This window comes from Peromyscus maniculatus, chromosome 22 (genome assembly GCF_049852395.1).
Source record: "Peromyscus maniculatus bairdii isolate BWxNUB_F1_BW_parent chromosome 22, HU_Pman_BW_mat_3.1, whole genome shotgun sequence".
Lineage (NCBI taxonomy): Eukaryota > Metazoa > Chordata > Mammalia > Rodentia > Cricetidae > Peromyscus > Peromyscus maniculatus.
The window spans coordinates 14,278,676-14,300,354 of NC_134873.1; positions in this window are offsets into that span (position 1 = coordinate 14,278,676).

Consider the following 21,679-nt stretch of genomic DNA (forward strand, 5'->3'; position numbering starts at 1 on the left):
AATGAGGGTCTGGATTCAGACTCGGCTTTCCAGTGGACCTGTCCGGGAAGGGAAATTGAGCTACCTCCAGGTGATGTTAAGGATTTTAACGTCCTGATGACATCATAGGTCAGTGAGTCTGCTCTGGCCTCTTACTCTAGCCCCATAAATGACCATTTCCGGATGTATGTGCGTCGGTTGGGGGAACATTCTCTGGGTTGCAGTTCCCCAGTTCTTTGTTTAAACCTAAAGGTTATGTTAGTACCTCCAAAACAAATGGGGATCCTAGACCTTTATTTGTTCCACTTCTCAAGAAATTGATTAAGCCTCTTGTTTTCTGCTTTTCACCATTACTCATGTTTTTTCTTTTATTTTTAAAGACAGGTTCTCACTATGTAAACCTTGGCTGGACTGGAATTAATGATGTGGATCTGATGACCTGTCTGGCTTTCTTTCTTTCTTTTTTTTTTTTTCTTTTCCTGGAACTCACTTGGTAGCCCAGGCTGGCCTCGAACTCACAGAGATAAGCCTGGCTTTGCCTCCCGAGTACTGGGATAAAGCCACCTCCCAGCCTGGCTTTCTTTTTTTGAGACAAGGCCTAATGTTACTCTGGCTGGCTTCAAACTTACTATGTATTTATGGATTACTTTGAACTTTTTCTTTTTTTTTTCTGTTTTATTTGGAGCTCAGGGCCTCACTGTAGCTCAAGTTTGCCTGGAACTTGCTGTGTAGAACTCAGAGATCTACCTACCTCTGCCCCCCATCCCCCACACTGGTATTAAAAGACATTTGTTACCACACCCTGGCCAACTTTGAACTTCTGATCCTCTTGTACACTAATAACTTAGAAGTTACCTCTCTGATCTCATTTTCTTCCTCTGCACATGTATTCCTAAGATTATGTGGATTGTTTCCTTAAACACATACATACACAATTAACAGTTCACTTTGTGCCATGAAGTCTTTGTTTAAAAGCTATTCAGAGGCTGGGAATAATAATATGGAAAAGGAATGCAGCTTAATTATATTTATTTTCCATGTATGTGTGTTTTGATTGTTGTGCACTATATGCATGCAGTGCCCGTAGAGGCCAGGGATGATATTGGATCCCCTGAAATTGGAGTTACAGATAGTTGTAAGCCACCATGTGAGTGCTGGGAATCAAACCTGGATCTTGTTTAAGAGGAGCCAGTGATCTTAACCATTGAGCCATCTCTTCAGCCCACAGCTAAATTGATTAGAATGCATAGGTTTAGTTTCAATCCCTAGCACTGAAGTGAGGGAAAAAATTCTTAGTGGCACTATAACAAATGTTTAAAAGCTGGTTTGAGACTGAAAATGCTCAAGCAATAGAGTGCTTGCCTAATATGCACAAGCCCCTGGCACCTCATAAACTGAGTGTGGTGGCACATGCCACTAGAACTGGAGAGCTGTAAGCAGGAGAGTCAGGAGTTCAAGGTCATTCTACCCAAAAGGTAGTTTGGGGCCCTTACTCAAAACAAAAACAAAACAACCTAACAAACAAAAAACCAGGGCCTAGAGAGATGACTCATCCATTAAGATCACTTCCTGCTCTTACAGAGAACTCAGGTTTGATTCTCAGCACCAGCATATCAATTTACAACCATCTGTAACTCCAGTTCCAGGGTATCTGATGCCTTCTTTCTGCCTTGGGGTCCTGTATTTATGCAGTACACATAAACTCCCAAGTACAGACACATTCACATTTTATGGTTGCATACAGCTTTAATCCCAGCACTTCGGAGGAAGAGGCAGGCAGGCAGATCTCTGTGAGTTCAAAGCCAGCCTGGTTCACAAAGCAAGTTCCAGGACAGCCAGGGCTGTTATGCAGAGAAATCCTGTCGAAAAGAAAAGAAAAAAAAAAAAAAAAAAAAAGACCCGTGAGAGAAATTTAAAGAAAGAAAGAGAGAAAGAAAAAAAATCTAACAAACAACACTCTTTTGTTAAGATATGCTAACTCCTCACTTAGGCCCTCAGCATAATAAAGGGAAAGATGAAGGCCTGATATCTCTGTCTTCATTTTGTGTCTGTCTCCTTTGCTTTGGATAAAGACTCCTCTTTGCCTGCAAAGACATGTTAATCACTCAGGAATGTCTTGTCAATCTTATGATTCTGAAAGCACAAAGTGAAGCCAATGACTTAATATCTATAATCACCTTGGATTCCAAGAAACACAAAGCCTTCTATTACTTTCCACCTCTAGATAAGGGCAAGTATCTATGATGAAAGCAAGGCTGCACCCCAGAGCAGAAGTGATGTCTTTAGCCAGTGACCAATCCCTCAAGCAAGATGGTGATAACTTCTTTGGACAACCTTGAAGAACCAGAGCAGATCTAATGACCAATTGTGATACCTCAGTAAAACCCCCCACTCTATCCCCTACAGACAAAGAGAAGCTTAAACCAGGATTCCTAAGTGTAGATAAGAACTTAGACCCCTTTTCCCCAGGTGGCTGTATCTGCTACAGGGACTTTGGAAAACAGTCAGGATATTCGACCAAAAGACTAAAAAGGGAGGCGGGTTAAAATAAATTATATGGTCTGTGCCTTTAAGAACTAGCCTCACAAAGAAAAGGGAGGCTCCTTCCAACCTCCCTGCTGTGAGTGAGAGGTTTGGAAGAGCCTCCCTGGAGACTTGTAAACTTAGAAAACACCTTACTTTTGCATTCTGTACCTAAAAGTCTTCAGTGGCGGCTTTGGGGACTGTGATCTAGGCCAGGCCAGTTTCAAGTCCCCAGAAATGATGGCGCCAGCCCCAGGAACAAAAGGACAGAGTCAGGATGTCTGATGGTAACCAATTAACCACGAGATGCCACTCTCCAGAGATAACAAGACCAGACCCTGGAGATGAGTTGTAAAACTCCTGACAGGGCAAACAGATAAGATAAAGTCCAGGCCCGGGAAAAACTTGACCAATCAAGGATGGACCCGTACTAACTCCCTCCCCTCTAAGAAATTTTATGGGTTTTGCCTATAAAAACTAACTTCCCCAAGAAAGAGGGACTCCTCCCTGCCTCACTGTATTGGGTGTAGGAATGAGTCCCTGTCTAGACTTGTATCTGCAGAATAAACCTTGCTGTTGCATTCTGGATATCCAAAGGTCTACGGTGGATTCTTTGGGGGGTCATAATCTGGGCATAACATTTGGTGCGTTGGCCGGGAACCCCAGAGACCCCACCGGGACCCTCAAGGGTCCAGAGGTTTATTGACATCTTCCGGTAAGAGCGCTCTCTGTCTTGTCTCTGTCTCTGTCTTGTTATGTTTTGCGCCGGTCGACTGATTTGTACTTTGAAGCATTTGTACTTTGCAGGCTCGATTTGTACTTTGCAGGCTCTCACTGGGACAGACGTGTCCGGACAGTGATCCTGAGAGGGAAAGAGAGACGTCTCATTCCCTGATTTGGGCAAGGGACCCCCCAGTCCCGAGCCATTTGGGGCCACCTCAGAGGTGACCATTTGGTTTTAGGAGTCTCCTCCAGGGAGTGCTTAGGAGAGGAGCATCTTTGGGTACCTTTCCCCATGGTGGGAAAAAGTGCCACTTTGTATTTTGTCCCGGGAAATTGTTAGAGCCATTTTGTGGGGTTTTTTGTATGTTTTATTGTGGTCATTGTTACTTTACACTCTGTTTCTCTTCCAAGAAAAAAAGGTGCATGTCTAACTGACAGGGATGTAAAAGCCCCCTGATGTCTGTTTGATCAAGGACAGAAATCTGGATTGTTTTTGCTGTGATTGAGCCTGGAGGGTCACTCTCCCCAGAGCACATCAGGCTGTCGTTGTTCTTGGAGCTTTGTTGGTTGTCTCGTTGGGGCAAAGTTTTTCTTTCGTGTGCCCTTTGTCTTGTGTGTAGTATGTTAACTGTTCTCATTGTTGACTTGACTGTGACAGACGCTATGGGACAGTCCCCTTCTCCACTAGACCTTTGCCTAGCCCACTGGAGGGATGTCTGAGCCACAATCGAGGGGCTTGCTAGCTGTGAGTGAGGCCATCATCATCTCAGTGCTGATGTGCTGGTACTTGAATTGTCTGTGTAATGTCATCTGTTTCTGCTACTCACCTCCCTCCCTCCCTAGCTCTCTTGCTATCAGGACTGCAGGCAGCTGGCTGCTCTCACAAGGGTGGGAGTGCGTGCTCTCGGTACAGGCAGGCTAAGATTCTCATGTCCTGCTCTGGACAGGGCAATGGCTGCCTGTAACTGAAAACTGTGTGAACATTGAACAGAGAATCTGACTTCAGTCAGAGGAGTTAACAAAAACTTTTTTTTTCAGGAACACTGGCAGCCAAGGACATACTTTATGACCACTGCTCCCCCTCCCTTCCTTTACTGTGATAACTTCAAGGTCTCTTCTGCCAGCCAGGAATTTCTCTTGTTAACCCTTCTCTGTCCTGATATTGCTTTAAAAAAAAAAATGTTACCAGTTCAAGATACTAGGAAAATTATGCTTTTGTTTCCACAGGAAAAATAAAAATTTACATGGGTTTTGGTCATTTGAGTTCAATGTGTTACAAATACTTGCCATCATTCAAAAAAAAATTGGTTTCAAATTATTGTTGGTTAAGATAAAAGTTTAAATAAAATTTATATAGGGTCTAAGATATAAAGATTTTATATAAAATGCAAGTTATTAAAATAAGTTATAAAAGTCTGCCTCCAAGAATAAAATGTCACTGCCTATGATTGATAAGCTACCACGGCTATGTTATAAGTTTAACCAACAGTTTCTTGTTTATGGTATAGTGCTGATGCAAATCGAGAGTTATTCTTGTTATGGTATATGCATGTATTTCTGTTCTTGTTTAAAATATTGTAACTTTACAATATATTCTAGAGTACTGAGGGAAATCACAAGAAGGACTTTGGTAAAAGTTTCTGTTTAAAGAAAAAGTAAAATTTGTCTAGCATAAATGTTTGAGGGATCAAAGGAATGGACTGAAGGTACATAGAAGGTTGTAGAAGGTCAGAGGGGATGTGATGTAAACTGTTTGTTATGGTTTCTTATACCTGCAAGTACTGAATTTAAAAGTTAATTCTTACTGGTTTTCATCTTAAGAATGGCTAATGATTCTGCAAACTGCTTATGTGTGTATGTATACAGGTATGTGACTTGAAAATGTAAGCAAGCTTTAACTGTATATATGTATGTATGTAACTTGGATCCAACTGTGTGTATGCGTGCAAGTTACTGTTTAAAAAAAATGAGCTTTAAACAGCAACCATGTGGCTCCCTCCATCTTGGCTGGTGACCTCATGGGCAGCCATGTGGCTAGCAGCCATCTTTTACTAAGGTTATAAAGATCTACTTGAGTTAACACCTAAGTACTTATGTCTTTACCAAGTGTTCAACAGCAAGTTTCTAGGAAATTTAAATAGATGGCAACATATGTTTATTTGGTTAATATTAAAGCTGCACCTAAATGCTTTTTTATATACAGGAATATACCTTGCTCTGGCAGCCAAACTTTGCAACATAAAGGAATCATAGGAAACAGCTGAGATTTGCAAATGTATGGCAGGACTAGAGTTCCAAAAAGAGTCTAGTTGCAATGGTGAAAGACATTTGAGAGATCTCAGTCTTTTAAGAACAGTTTTTATAGTTAAAAACCAATGGCTTAAAAAATGTTTCTTCTTACCCAAGGTATGTTCAGGCTTCAGAATGTTATATAATGATATTTTATTTTGGTTTCTTTACTGAACCTGTATTTGATGCTAGAAGAGCTTCAACTTAAAAGCATTGTTTTTAGGCTACTTTTGTAGACTATTAAAGAACATAAATAGTCAGTCATAAATGAGTTTTTTTTTTAATTATAATCAGGATAAATAAATACTGGTATAATATTACAGGGATATGTTTACTTATTTACTCAGTCCCTTGCATATGTTTTCAGGGTTGAGCTTGAAACAAGTAACTAGAATCAAAGTTTGTCTATTCAGATACACTTGGACAGCCCTCATACTTCAGAGATCTGCAGAATATGGCATTTAAATGTTGATCTAAAAGCTTATTATATCAGACAGGCTTCCAATCCTAGCAGTGACCCAAGGTCTCCAAAGAAGATTACATACAAGGTACCACAACGTCTCTGCCTGGATCATGGCTACACTGACCACAGGGCAAGATGCCCCAATGCCTGGCTTACCCGAGAGCTGCAGAAGGAGGTGGCGCATTTTTGGGAGCTGCTGATGGCTCAGGGACTCTCAGCCTCTGCCCTAAGAGGTCTAAAGGTAAAAGAGAACATTCCTGGAGATGCTCTGTCAGTGGTATCATCTCCTCCCACCCCAGCTTCACCCTAGTCTCCTCCTCCACACAATGGGGAGCTGGAGCCCATGGGAAGCTTGTGATGGAACTGCTGGTGCTGAAGTCAGGAAACAGGATCGTAATGGGCCGGATGATGAAAGAAGATTGATGCTGTTCTGACTGGTGCCTCCAACGCTCTAGAGACCTGGGTAGGGATTGGTCCCTGTAATTTATAGGATTGGAAGCTTCTTGGTCTGCACTCAGATATTATCCTTCTCAGATTTCTGATAGTACTGATGGCTAGGCTAGCTCTAACTTTGTCAGCATGGGAGCATCAACCAGATCCTTCTGCAAGGAGATAACTAGCTTGTTAGTTCACTTTTAGGATAAAAAACTTCTAAGCTTTGACGATCTCAAAAAAAAATGATTTAAGATAAAGTATGTTTCAGATTACTCTCTTGTTCTATGGTTCAGAGCTTAACATTTAGGAGCCCTGATGAGCTGGTAGAGCAATGACTACTTATTGTTCAGTTACAAGCTCAACGTTTTAAATTTGTTTTAGATGTCATCTAAATATATGTAAATATAAACCTAAAAATGCTTCTCATGAGGCCAAAAATCTCTGTCCAATTTATACCTGGCTTTCTGGACAGAAGAAAAATGCACAAGCTTTTAACCCAAATCTGTAGTTCTTGTTGGGACTCAAAGGTATGAGTCCACTTCTACTGTTTTACAGATACCCATTACCTGCTTTGTTTACAATATGGATTTCAGTACAGATTAGTAATACTAATGTATCTAAAACTTTTATGTCATTTTGTAAGTAGGCCTCAAAGGATCAAAAGAGTCATAAAACCTAGATCCACTTCACAGAGGTCGGAAGGACCCCAGATAAGTATTCCTAAAGATAATATTTTCCTCTCTCACGGTTTTGGGACTAGTAATGGACTTTTCCCATTACTAAAGATATGGACCTAGGGGTTTCAAATAAGTTCATAAATTTTAACTTCTGTTTCTAGTTTAAATTTGTCTCAACAGATCTCCATTTGGCTGGCAGTCACCTCCAAGCTTCAGTTGCTGACTGCACTGCTCCAGACGACTGTGAGCTCCAGACTTGCTAAAAGCTGACGTGGACCAGCCCAGCTAACATGATTCTTCCCTGTCCCTATGGGGTCAGGCAGCTACATGCTTCTGACAAATGCCCCTTGCCCAGTCTTTGACCAGCATTTCAACTTTCTGCCCCCTGCCCGACAACTGCGCCCCAGTGCCAGCTTGAAGCAGTTCCAGAAGAAAACACTTCGTCCATTTTCCCTCTTCAGTAAGGCTGAAATGCTGGGTCAAAAAAGCTCCCTAACATAGAGGCAACTCTAATAGGGCCCACTGTGATCCTCATTATCTTACTCAGGCCCTATATACTTAACAGACTAGTACAATTTATAAAACAGAGGCTAGGCAGCATATAACTCATGGTACAACGGAGTTATACACAAGTCAGGACCACCGAATATGAGTCATATGCAGACCCCGAAGTGAGAACATGAGAATCTCTTAAATTAGAGCAAGTTAGGGGCTCATGATTGAGCCCCTCTAGGAACAAAGAAAGGGGGGAAATGTGATACCTCAGTAAAACCCCCCACTCTATCCCCTACAGACAAAGAGAAGCTTAAACCAGGATTCCTAAGTGTAGATAAGAACTTAGACCCCTTTTCCCCAGGTGGCTGTATCTGCTACAGGGACTTTGGAAAACAGTCAGGATATTCGACCAAAAGACTAAAAAGGGAGGCGGGTTAAAATAAATTATATGGTCTGTGCCTTTAAGAACTAGCCTCACAAAGAAAAGGGAGGCTCCTTCCAACCTCCCTGCTGTGAGTGAGAGGTTTGGAAGAGCCTCCCTGGAGACTTGTAAACTTAGAAAACACCTTACTTTTGCATTCTGTACCTAAAAGTCTTCAGTGGCGGCTTTGGGGACTGTGATCTAGGCCAGGCCAGTTTCAAGTCCCCAGAAATGATGGCGCCAGCCCCAGGAACAAAAGGACAGAGTCAGGATGTCTGATGGTAACCAATTAACCACGAGATGCCACTCTCCAGAGATAACAAGACCAGACCCTGGAGATGAGTTGTAAAACTCCTGACAGGGCAAACAGATAAGATAAAGTCCAGGCCCGGGAAAAACTTGACCAATCAAGGATGGACCCGTACTAACTCCCTCCCCTCTAAGAAATTTTATGGGTTTTGCCTATAAAAACTAACTTCCCCAAGAAAGAGGGACTCCTCCCTGCCTCACTGTATTGGGTGTAGGAATGAGTCCCTGTCTAGACTTGTATCTGCAGAATAAACCTTGCTGTTGCATTCTGGATATCCAAAGGTCTACGGTGGATTCTTTGGGGGGTCATAATCTGGGCATAACACAATGAGATTGCTATTTGACTTTTACTACTTTCTTCTTATGTGTATGTGGTATATGTATGTGCATGTTCATATATGGAGGTGGTTTTGTGTGTGTATGTGTAAACAAGCTTATGGAGGTCAAAGGTTGATGTCAGGTGTCTTCCTCAATAGCTACCACCTCAGTTTTGAACACTGAACCTGAATCTCACTGATTTGGCTAGATTAGCTGTCTAGCAGGCTCCTGAGATCCGTCTGTCTTTGACCCTTAAAGCTGAGAGTGCTAGTGCACCGTGCCACACCTGGCTTTGTATGGTTGCATCTCCTCATCCCTAATTATATATACCCCTTGACCCAATTCTGTAAATCATCTAAAGCTGATATCAGTACCTCAGAGTTAAGTGGGATCATGATAGTCCTTTATTTATTCCTTTCCCCACCATATTAATTTAATCTCTTTTCTCTACTTTTCATCATTTTTCATGTTTCTTTTTTTAAGGTTTTTTGGAGACAGAGTCTCTCTGTATAGTCTTACTTGTCCTGGAACTCACTGTATAGACCATTCTAGTCTTGAACTCACCGAGTTCTGCCTGCCTCTGCCCCAGTAGTGTTGGGATCAAAGATGTGTGCCCCTATGGTGGTTTGAATAGTTATATCACCTATAGACTCATGTGTTTGAGTGCTTGGTCCATAGGGAGTGGTACTATTAGGAGATATGGCCTTGTTGGAGTAGGTGTGGCCTTGTTGGAGAAAGTGTGTCACTGTGGAGCTGGGCTTTGAGGTCTCATATATGCTCAAGCTATACCCAGCGTGGCACACAGTTCACTTTCTGTTGTGTGGTGATATATTGTGTCCCCCAATATATTGTGCATCCTAATAAACTTATCTGGGGTCATAGGACAGAACAGCTACTAGATAGACATAGAGGCCAGAAAATGGTGGCACACATGCCTTTAATCCTATCACTTGGGAGGCAGAGATCCATCCGGATCTCTGTGAATTCAAAGCCATACTGGAAACAGCTAGGCATGATGACTCACGGCTTTAATCCCAGGAAATGAAGGCAGAAAGTAGGAAGGTATATAAGGTGTGAGGAGCAGGAGCTAAAGCTGGTTAAGCTTTTAGACTTTTAGCAGAAGTTCAGCTGAGATTCATTCTGGATGAGGACTCAGAGGCATCCAGTCTGAGGAAACAGGATCAGCTGAGGAATTGGCAAGGTGACGTGGCTGTGGCTTGTTCTGCTTCTCTGATCTTCCAGCATTCACCCCAGTAACTGCTTTGGGTTTGTTTTTATTAATAAGACCTTCTAACAATTCGTGCTACGCTGTTGCCTTTGGATCAAGATATAGAACTCTCAGCTCCTTCTCTAGCACCATGTCTGCCAACATGCTGTCATGTCCCACCATGATGATAATGGACTAAACCTCTGAAACTGTAAGCCAGCACCAGTGAAATGTTTTCTTTTATAAGAGTTGCCATGGTCATGGTGTCTCTTCATGGAAATAGAAACCCTAAGACAGCCCCCATACCCAGCTAAAGCATATATTAATGCTATGGGGTAATAAAATCTATATAGGGAATTAAAACAGGGTAAGAGGGAAATGTTATATTGGAAACTGGTGCTGTAACTAGAGTTTGGGAAAAACCCAGGCTCTCGTAGCCCAATAGGTAAGGTTAGCTTACTTGGCTCAATATTCCAATTAAAGAGAATGGTGAGAAGAATGCTTGCTTAACAAGAACCAAACCCTGGATATCATCACCAGAAATTTTATATATATGACAGGTATGTCTGTAACCACAACCTTTAGTAGGTAGAGATAGGAGGGTCAAAAGTGCAAGCTCATCTATAGGTGTATAGCAAGCTCAAGGCTAATAGGAGCTTCATGAGAACCTTTCAAAAGAAAGATGAGTCAGGAAGATCTCTGTAAGTGCAAGGCCCACTTGGTCTACACATCCAGTTCCAGGACTACATGGACTCTGTCTCAAAAGTGTGTGTGTGTGTGTGTGTGTGTGTGTATTTTTACTTTGTATTTTTCTTTTAATGTACAAAATGGTATTTTGGTATACAAATTCATCTATTACCTTCTGTGATTAACTTTTCATGTGTATCTGACATCTACTCTCAGGAAAGCTGTGGCACACATTGAAAATGTATTGCTGTCTTTCTCAATGTTATTAACCACAAAACGTACATCAGTTTCTTGATCCATTTAGTTTCTTGTTTTGTTTCTCTTTCTGGAGTAGGGGACCAAACCTATGATCTATAGGCAAGTGCTTGGCCACTGAGGCCACCCCCATCAGCCCTGACCTAAGTTTCTGTAGCATTAGCAGAATATCCGTCCTAAGAGGGCAGGGATTGTGTACAAATCATTGCTGTACTCTTGTGCTGAACATCTGTTGAGTGAAGAATAACATAACTGCAGAGCCCACGTGGTAGTTACATAACACTTGTTTCTGTTGTTCTGTTCTTGGTTCTGGGGACCTGATTCAGCAGTCACGATACCAACTGAGCCATCTCCCCATGGCTTAGGTTTATGTTTGCTCATTTGTTTTTGTTGGTTGTTATTTTCTGGTTTTTGAGGGGGTGGTATTGCTGTTAGGATATTTTAAACTCATTACTTGACAATTTCATGCATGCATCTAATGTATCTTGACCACAGCCACTTGCAACTTCCTTTTTCCATTTTCCCTGAACACCTCCCAACATGCTCTTCTTCCATATTTTTGCCCTTTTCACTCACTCATTTATTCTTTTTTGTTGCAGTGGCCCATTGAGTCCTGTTTGATTTTGTTTTTGATACAGGGTTTCATATATCCCAGGCTTACCTGAAACTCTTATGTATCCATTGAGCTACTGATTCTCCAGCTTCTACCTTCTGAGTGTTGAGTTTCCAGGCATGTGTCTCTATACCCAGTTTTATACAGTGCTGTAGAACAAATTCCAGATTTGGTTCATCCCAGGCAAGCACCCTATCACTTGAGCTACAATCCCAGCCCTATTGTAGCAATTACTTTTTATATTATTTTATTATTTTCTTACATTTATTTCATTATTGTTTTAGAATTTCATTCATACATCATTCCCACCCAACACTTTCACCCCTCTAATTCCTCTTTTATTTTTATTTAATTGTATGTGTGTGTACACCACATATATAACAGTGCCTGCCTGCAGAGGCCAAAAGAAGGTATCATATTCCCTGGAGTTGGAGTTACAGATGATTGTGACCTGCCCAAGTGCAGTAGGTGCTCTTAACCACTGAGCCATCTCTCCAGCCCCTACTAGAGCAATTCTTATTAACACTTGGATGTCATCCTTGAGGTGTCTTAGGCATTCCAGACACAAATATGAACTCTTTGTTCATATCCATCCTTCCTCCACCCTGTCAATGACAGAGGTCAAGTACTTCTCTGTCTACAGCTGTTCTTTTCCACATGTCATCCTTAAATGCCTTATTCTGTCCCTTTTCCTCCTTTATTTCTCAGCTAGTTTTGTTTATTAACTTTATATATCTGAGAAGACTGAGCTTCAGTTGAATTGTCTCTATCAGGCTAGCCTATGGCTGTGTCTGTGGACATTTTCTTGATTGATAAATGAAATAAGAGAGCTTAGCATGCTTCATTTAGTACTATCCCTAAGCAGGTGGGCCTTAACTGTATAAGAAACACAGTTGTACATGAGCCTAGAAACAAGCCACTAAGCAGTGTTCCTCTGTGATCTCTGCTTCAGTTCCTTCTTCCAGGTTCCTGTCTTGAGTTCCTGCCTTGGCTTTCCTTGGTAATTGTGGACTGTAACATGTAAGCCAAATAAACCCTTTCCTTCCCTGCTTGCTTTTGCTCAGCATTTTTATCACAGCAACAGAGAAACAAACTAGAATGTTGGGAGCTGTGCGGCCTAGTTTTAGAGCAGCATATGAGTGCTTGTCCAATGACTCTCCAGATGAGGCAAAGCCTATGGCAACAGTCTCACCCAGCAAGGACCATTGTACTTCAGGACAGCACATTATGCTGCTGGGACTATGAAACCTGCACACTCTCTTCTCTCTCATAATATTGATGATTCTCTTGGTGGTTTTTAGTGTCATTTTGTCAGTCATGTATGAAAAAAACTCAATTTTTTCTCAAATATTTCCCCCTAAAATTCTTTGGGATCTGATGCTTCTCAGGTTTCTTGACTGGAGATGCTAGCTGTCACTCCAAACTCTGGGAGCTGTCCTGATTCAGTGCTGAGAGAATCGGAGGCAATTTACCCCTATTTTGGTAAATATGCTTTGTTAAGTTTTGAACAATATTGTTCTTGAAAATGCATTCCCATGTTTATCACCTTTTAGTTTTGTAAAGACAAGATGTACCTGGCTTGATATTTGGCCAAGCTAGCAAAACAATAAATGTTGTTTTGGGTTTAAAAGATGTTTTGATGTAAAAGTTGGGGAAAAAGAAAGATATTTGACATATTTTGTCAGAGTTTAACATTGGAGGATGGGAAAAACTTATTTGTTAGTAGGGAAAAACATGCTTGTTTGGATGTATAAATAAAGACTGCTGGATCTATTCAGAGCCCAGCACTTGTGTGAAACTCACCTGGTGGTTGGTAGTTCATTTCTTTGAGCCGACCCACCCACCCCCCTTCCCCATCTCAGGACCTGAACCCAGGCTGTGGCAGTGGGACCTTGCCACTAGGATATACTGGTTCTGATTGCTTCTCATCCACTTCATGCTACCATTTAGTCATGACCTCATCACTAGACTAAGCAGTTCCTTCCTTTCTGCTCTCCCTCCTTTGACCTCATCACTCACAGTCCATTGTTTTTCCTAAGGTCACTGGAAAGAGTATTTATTTAGCATCTCTACTAGCCCTGGTTGACCTTGAACTCACAATGTAGCAGGAAATGACATTAAATGGATCTTCCTACTTCCTTTTTCCAAGTGCTAAGGATGACAGGCACATGTCTCTTCTTCTGGCTCAGAGGTAGTTTTAAAAACAAGTCAGATCATATTAATCCTTGGGTTGAAATTAGGGAGTTGAAGACAAGAAAAGCCTTTTAATCCATCTTTTAATAAACACATACTACGTGTTGGCAATACAGTATTGAAAAAGACAGAGTCAGTAATCTCATGGGGAGGTAGGATCTGGCAGCAAATAGGTAAACAAAAGGAAACCTTTTGTGGTGGTGCATGTCAATAATCCCACCATTTTGGAAGCTGAGGCAGGAGGATCAAAGGAAACTTGAGGCTATGGACAGTTCTAGGCCAGACAAGTCTACATTATCAGATCTTGTTGCAAACATCTAGGTATGATAATACACTGTGATCCCAGCATTTCAGAGGCAGAGGCCAAAGGATATCCAGTTCAAAATCATCCTTGGCTAAATTGTAAGTGGAGCCAACCTGGGCTCCACAAGACCATGTCTCAAACAACAATAAACAACCAAAAATAATGAACAGGACTAGCAAGATGGCTCAGTGGGTAGAGTGCTTGCCTCTGATGTTCTGAATAATTTGATCACTGGAGCCTATGTAAATGAAATAAGAGAGCATGGAAAGAAAGAACTGAATCCAGAAAGTTGTCCTCTGACCTCCATGCAAACTATTGCATGTGACACCTACCAAACAACCCTACAGAGAATAAACTAAAAAAACAAAACAAAATACCAAAAACCAAACCAAAATAAAAAAACCACTGAAACAAATAAGCCACTAATGCCATCTTAAGTTCACTGCCTTGAGTTCATCTAATCCAACACTGTTAACATATGACTTTGGAGGTTAAATTCTAACACCTTGGATTTTTTTTTTTAAAGATTTATTTATTTATTTATTATGTATACAGAAGAGGGCACCAGATCTCATTACAGATGGTTGTCAGCCACCATGTGGTTGCTGGGAATTGAACTTGGGACCTCTGGAAAAGCAGTCAGTGCTCTTAACCTCTGAGCCATCTCTCCAGCCCTGGATTTTGTTTTGTTTTTATTTTTGTTGTGAAATAGGCTATTCTTGTACTTCTGATCCTCCTGCCTCTTCCAACATAACTGTAACTAGAGTTTGAGGCAAAAGGCACTGCTCCTGAAGTTTCAACCAGCCAGGCTCAGCCATCCTAATACACCAATTAAAGAGGTAAATAATGGTGTCAAGCAGAGAAAGGATGCTTAATCGGTGCCTATGGAGAGAGGAAAACTCAAAAGGGACCCAGTGACCACAAGTTCCTCTTTAGGGAATTGATGTGACCTTTTGGCTTCAGATAGAGGAAGGGCAAGATTTGTGTATAACCAAGTAGTTTTGGTCTAGAAATGGTCTGAGCTTCTCCTCTCTAGTGGCTGATAAGATGTCAATCTGTTAAACTATAAACTACTGTTAGTATCTGTTAGCATCATCACCAACCAATGCAGGGGACCAATCTGGTTTCCTACAGGATGATCTGCTCCAGAGTGCAGCCTCCCCAAGAAAGATAGCTGCTCTCATTTTTGGGATCCTCTGTCCTGTGAAGATCTAATCTACCTGGAATTCAAGGTAACTGTAGGTTTTGAGCCGAAATTCCCAGGAAAACACTACACCTGTGTTAAAGATTCTGTGCTGCCAAGTGACTGACTACAACTTAGTAATTGCAGACAGTTTGAAATGTTGCAAGTCCAGCCAGGTGTAGTAGGGCACACCTTTAAATCCAGCAATGGAGAGGCAGGGGCAGAGGGGCAGGCACATCTTTGAGTTCAAGGCTAGTCTGGTCTTCAGAGTGTGTTCCAGGATAGCCAGGGCTAAGAAAAATCATCTCAGCACACACACACACACACACACACACACACACACACACACACACACACACGAAATAGTTCAGGTCAACTGCCAAATTATCCATCTTTAGCCCTCTTTAAATTTTTTAAAAAATCTTATGAGTATGAATGTTTTGCCTGTGTGTGTGTGTGTGTGTGTGTGTGTGTGTGTGTGTGTGTGTGTGTGTATGTACCATAGGCTTATGGTGCCACAGAGGCCAGAAAAAGGAATTAAAACCCCTGGAACTGCAGTTACAGATGGCTATGAGCCACTTTTTGGGTGTTGAGAACTGAACCCAGATACTATGCAACAGCAGCAAATGTTCTTAATCACTGAGCTATCTCTCTGGCTATTCTTCAGTCCTCTAGCCTCACAATAGCCACTTGTGGGCTGGTAAGATGGCTCATCAAGTAAAGGTAATGTTCCACAGTACCTGTAGAGTAGACTTTTTTAAAAAAGGTTTTTATTGGCCAAGTGTAATGGTGCATGCCTCTAGAGGCAGGAGGATCTCTGTAAGTTTGAGGCCAGCCTGGTCTACATAGTGAGTTCCAGGACAGCTAGGACTATGTAGAAAGACCCTGTCTTAATAATAACAACAACAAGCCGGGCGGTGGTGGCGCACACCTTTAATCCCAGCACTTGGGAGGCAGAGCCAGGCGGATCTCTGTGAGTTTGAGGCCAGCCTGGGCTACCAAGTGAGTTCCAGGAAAGGCGCAAAGCTACGCAGAAAAACCCTGTCTTGAAAAACCAAATAATAATAATAATAATAATAATAAACAAAATGTCTACTTATGGGGTATAATGACTATTCTTGGTCTTCAACTTGACTCTATTTGTAATGAACTATAATACAGATCTTGAGGCTGGAAGGCACACCTTTAATCTGGGTCACACCTTCTACTGGGAAGCCTATATAAGGACAATGGAAGAAGAGTGTTTTGTTTGTTTGTTTGTTCGTTTGCCAGCTTGCCCTCACATTTCCAGCAAATATACACACACACACACACACACACACACACACACACACACACACACGCACAAAGTGGGTGGTGGTGGCTTTTAATCCCAGCACTCAGGAGGCAGAGGCAGGGAGATCTCTGAGTTCAAGGTCTACAGAGCAAGTTCCAGGACATCCAGGGCTACACAGAGAAACCTTGTCTCAAAAATATTGCATTTATGTTTTTGTTAATATGTGTGAGTGTTTGCCTACACATGGAGGTCAGAGGACAACTTGTGAGAGTCAGTTCTGCCTTTCCACCATGAGGGTCTTGTGGCTCAAACTCAGGTCATCAGGGTGGGTAGTAAGTGCCTTTACTGCCTAAGCCATTTTGCTGGGGCAACAAAAGCAGTTTCTAAGTGCCTGTTACATCATGAGCTTTGTAGGGACATATTCAAACGTTAGCAGTGAGGGCTGGGGGCATGGCTCCATTGTTTTAATGCTTGCCTACCATGCACAACACCCTGGATTCCATTCCTAGCACTGCATAACTTGACTGTACATAAACTCGGCATGATGGTGCATGCCTGTCATCTCAGCACTCAAGAGGTAGAAGCAGGAGGATCAGGAGTTCAAGGTCATCTTTGGCTACAGAGCAAGTTTGAGAACAACCTGGATACTTGAGATCCTGTCTCAAAAATAATGACACCCTGTTACATAAAATAAGATAAGGCAGGTGGTGGTGGTGGTGGTGGCAGCTAGGGAAATGATCTAGGTACTAAGATACTTTCAGTGCAAGCAAGCATCAGGATCTGAGTCTAAATCTCCAGCATTCCAGTTAAAAAGCTGAGGTGGCAGCACCCATCACTGGGGTCCCTAGGACCTACTGGCCAGCCAGTCTGGCCTAATCCATGAGCTCCTAGTTCAATGAAATACCCTGCCTGGAAAATTAAATCAGAACACAAAGAGACCACTATTGACCTTTAGCCTCCACATGTGCAAGTGTGTACCCACCCACTCACACAAATGCACACATACACACATACTATACACATGAACTACATTTTGAAAAAGTCCCCTGCCCCATCAGTTTTGAGTTATAGAACCAACCGCTGCCTTATGTATGTCAGATAGGTGCTGTGCTCTACCACTAAGATACAGCCCCAACCTATAGTTTTGGTGGTTTGTTGTTGTTTTCATTTGATTTTGGTTTTTGAAACAGGGTCCCACTGTATCTCAGGATGGCCTGGAACTCACTGTGTAGTTGAGGCTGGCTTCAAACTTGTGATTCTGCTACCTCAACCTCCCAAGTAGCGGACTTATAGATGTGTGTCACATCTGTATTGTGTGTGTTGGGCAGGTGCTCTACCCTGAACTAATTTCCTTCCCTTCAGAATATCAGAATGGTGCTTTTTTTTTTCTTTTGGATTTGTATGTGTATATACGTGCAATAATCTTTTAATTATTTTTTATGTGTATGAGTATTTTGTCTGCATGCAGTGCCTATGAAGGCTAGAAGAGGAGGTCATATACCCTAGAATGAGGGTTATGAACAGTTGTGAGTCATCATGTGGGTGCTGGAATCAAACCAGATACCTCTGAAGAGCAGCTAGTGCTCTTAACCCTGAGCTATCTCTGCAGCCCTGGCCTTGAACTCTTGATCTTCATGCCTTCACCTTCCAAACACTGCCCTTTCAGGAATACCATGTTTTGGTATATGTAGTTCTTGGAATGGAACCCAGGGCTTTGTGCATGCTACACAAACACTCTACCAATCCTTTTGTCTTTTTGAGATAGAGTCTCATGTGTCTCAGACTGGCCTCCACCTCACTAGGCATTAAGGAATAATCTTGATTATCTTCCCTTTCACCTGCTGTGGATATCGCTCTATATAAATAAAACACTGATGGCCAGTGACCAGACAGGAAGTATAGGCGGGACAAGGAGAGAGGAGAATTGGGGAAACAGGAAGAGAGAGAGGGAGACACTGCAGCCACCGCCAGGACAAGCAGCATGTGAAGATGCTGGTAAGCCACCAGCCATGTGGCAAGGTATAGCTTTATAAAAATGGGTTAATTTATGATATAAAAACAGTTAGCAAGAAGCCTTTCACGGCCATACAGTTTATAAGTGATATAAGCGTCTGAGTGATTATTTTATACATGGATTGTGGGACTGTGGGGCTTGGTGGAACCTGGAGAGAAGCCCTCCAGCAACAAATGGCACCCAATGGCTCGAGTTTCCACCTTAAACCTAAAAATATTTAATAACCAATTCTAAACAGAGCCAAAAACAGGTTCCTGCTTCATGTCTCATAAAGGCAGCTGGACACCACAAAACGCAGGTTTGAACACTGGCGGGTTCCTGGCGTTTGTGTTTGACCAGCAGTATGGTGAAAATGAGGTGTCTGCCAGTGGCACATTACGCTGTTTGGTAGATTTAGTCTTTACTAGTATTATAAAAAAAAAAAAAAAAAAAGGTTTCTGGGCTACACGCTGCTTTGATAAAAGCTTAGACCCACTATTTCTGAGACTTGATGACTCACAGAACTGGCGGAAAACGCCATGTTGGTAAGCTGAAATGGGCGGAGCCAGCAGCCACAGTGCCGTTTCAGTCTTAGAATACTACAGTTTAAAGCAATAGATTCACAATACGTACGCTTGAAAGAGACAAAAAAAAAAGATAAATTAATATAAAAAAGCCACATAAAGATGAATATCACACAGACAATCTGGATTGTGTTGTCTTTGGGATTTTTAACTACAAAAAAACATTTGATCGAAAAAGAGGTTAAATTAAACCAATATATATATTTTAAAGGTACCTTGACTTCAAAATTTGGATTTAAGGATATGTTGCTTTGGAAAAGAGGTTCTGCTTTTGTTTCCACAGAAAGCCAGAGGCTGTGGATTTGTTCCAGATTAAGATACATCAGGTTTCACAGCCAAGACCCCGTGAAAGGTCTCCGATGACACCATGGCCCAGATGATCTAACATCCAGAGCGGTTTCAAGGCAACTGGTTCACACAATACAGCCTCAAGGACTACCCCATAGGCCTAAAATTTTCTTTGCATCCCCATAAGATACAGCGCCCCCCTCCAGCAGGAAGTAGTAAGAGATGTTACGCCCAAATTCCGAATTTACCAAGCTGGCTTTAGAGGTGGAATTGGCTCACTCCCCCTCTAAACACAGACATATTGCTTTAAAAAAAAAATGTTAAGAGATTCTTGTGTCCCAAATCAAAAGAGCCCTCTGGTGTGGGACAGAGAAAAACCAATATTTTTATTTAAAACAGGTTGATTATAAATATAATCTCTTTCTAAAGAAAAGGAGATAGTTTAAATATGATAGGATGAAAGGGTAGATTAGTGAACCTACTTTTAAAGAGTAACAACTTGTTTAAAATGTTTTACATTGCTATAGATTTTAGTTTATTGATACAAATTTAAACTTAATTTTGTTATACTGTATATATATATTTCTATTCTTGTTTGAGGTATTATGTTTATGTAACTCATTTAAAATTGTAATGGAAAATTAAGAAATAGATTAATAATTAGTCATCTATGATAATCATAATTGTAGCCATGTTAGTTAAGTCTTCTAAGTATACATAGATATATTTCAGATAGATAGGTAATCTTCAAGCACTTCATAGACCTAGAGAATATGGCATTTAAATAACTTAAAATTCTGTTAACATGAGAGACATAATTGCTCCTGGCTGCACCAATTTGATCCCGAGAGAATGTTGGGCTTCTAAGACATTTTCATTTGGAAGTTTGTCTTCTTGGCACAAAATGGCCTATTGGGCAAAGAACTGCCCTTGCTTTGACGGCTGACAGTACAAAGACAATGCTGTCCTTTCTGGACAAGCGGGACACAAGGAAAGCGACCACTGTACTCTGCCAAGACAGGGTAAGATGGTCTTTCAGAATTCCTGCTTATGAAAATGGTCTGTCAGATACTCTGTAGAAAATGGTCTACAGATACCTGTAGCCAGTTTGAATGCACCAACAATGCTGAGAAACATTAGGTGACTGTCCAGGCTACCAGCTGTCTTGGTCTACTCTTATAAGATCCCCAAAAGTTGCTTACATCCATCTATCATTTCTCAGTTACCATTATGTTCCTTCTCAGGTCTTCGATGTGGTTAAAGACTAGATAGTTGTAATTTCCTCAGTTATGATAAAAGATAAGTTAGATATAAAACCTTAAACTCACAAATATACGATAGATAGGACATCTTTAATATTTTAACTGTAATTCTTGCTCAATAATTGTTTTGTTATAGGTAACTTTACCATGTTAAAGTTAAAACCTTCCTTTTTAAAAAAAGAAGAAAAGGGGAAGTGCTGTGGATATTGCTCTATATAAATAAAACACTGATGGCCAGTGACCAGACAGGAAGTATAGGCGGGACAAGGAGAGAGGAGAATTGGGGAAACAGGAAGAGAGAGAGGGAGATACTGCAGCCACCGCCAGGACAAGCAGCATGTGAAGACGCCGGTAAGCCACCAGCCATGTGGCAAGGTATAGATTTATAAAAATGGGTTAATTTGGCCGGGCGTTGGTGGCGCACGCCTTTAATCCCAGCACTCGGGAGGCAGAGGCAGGCGGATCTCTGTGAGTTCGAGGCCAGCCTGGGCTACCAAGTGAGCTCCAGGAAAGGCGCAAAGCTACACAGAGAAACCCTGTCTCGAAAAACCAAAAAAAAAAAAAAAAAAAAAAAAAAAAAAAAAAAAAAAAAATGGGTTAATTTAAGATATAAAAACAGTTAGCAAGAAGCCTGCCACAGCCATACAGTTTATAAGTGATATAAGCATCTGAGTGATTATTTTATACGTGGATTGTGGGACTGCGGGGCTTGGTGGAACCTAGAGAGAAGTCCTCCAGAAACATTCACCTCCTGAGTGCTGGTATTATAGGCATGTGCCAGTATGCATGGCTGACAATCTGATTTTTTTAAAGTAAACTTACATAAAACAAATCTAATACACAAATACTAAACGTGGATTTGTAGAGACAAAGTATAGGTTTGGATTATCCTTGACTTTCACTTTTGTCTCCCCCAACACCCCATGCTGTATATTGAACCTAGGACATGCTAAATAAGTGCACCATCCTGAACTGTTTGCCAGCCCTATATTTATGTTTTAAAAAAATATTTCTTTTAGGAATTGGAGAGATGGCTCAGCATTTAAGAGCCCTGGCTGCTCTTCCAGAGGACTTGGGTTCAATTCCCAGCACCTATGTGACAGCTCACAAATGTCTGTAACTCCAGTTCCACGGGACTCAACCCCCTCACATAGGTATAACAACAAGGCACAGAAAAAAATCATTTTATTTTTAAATTATTT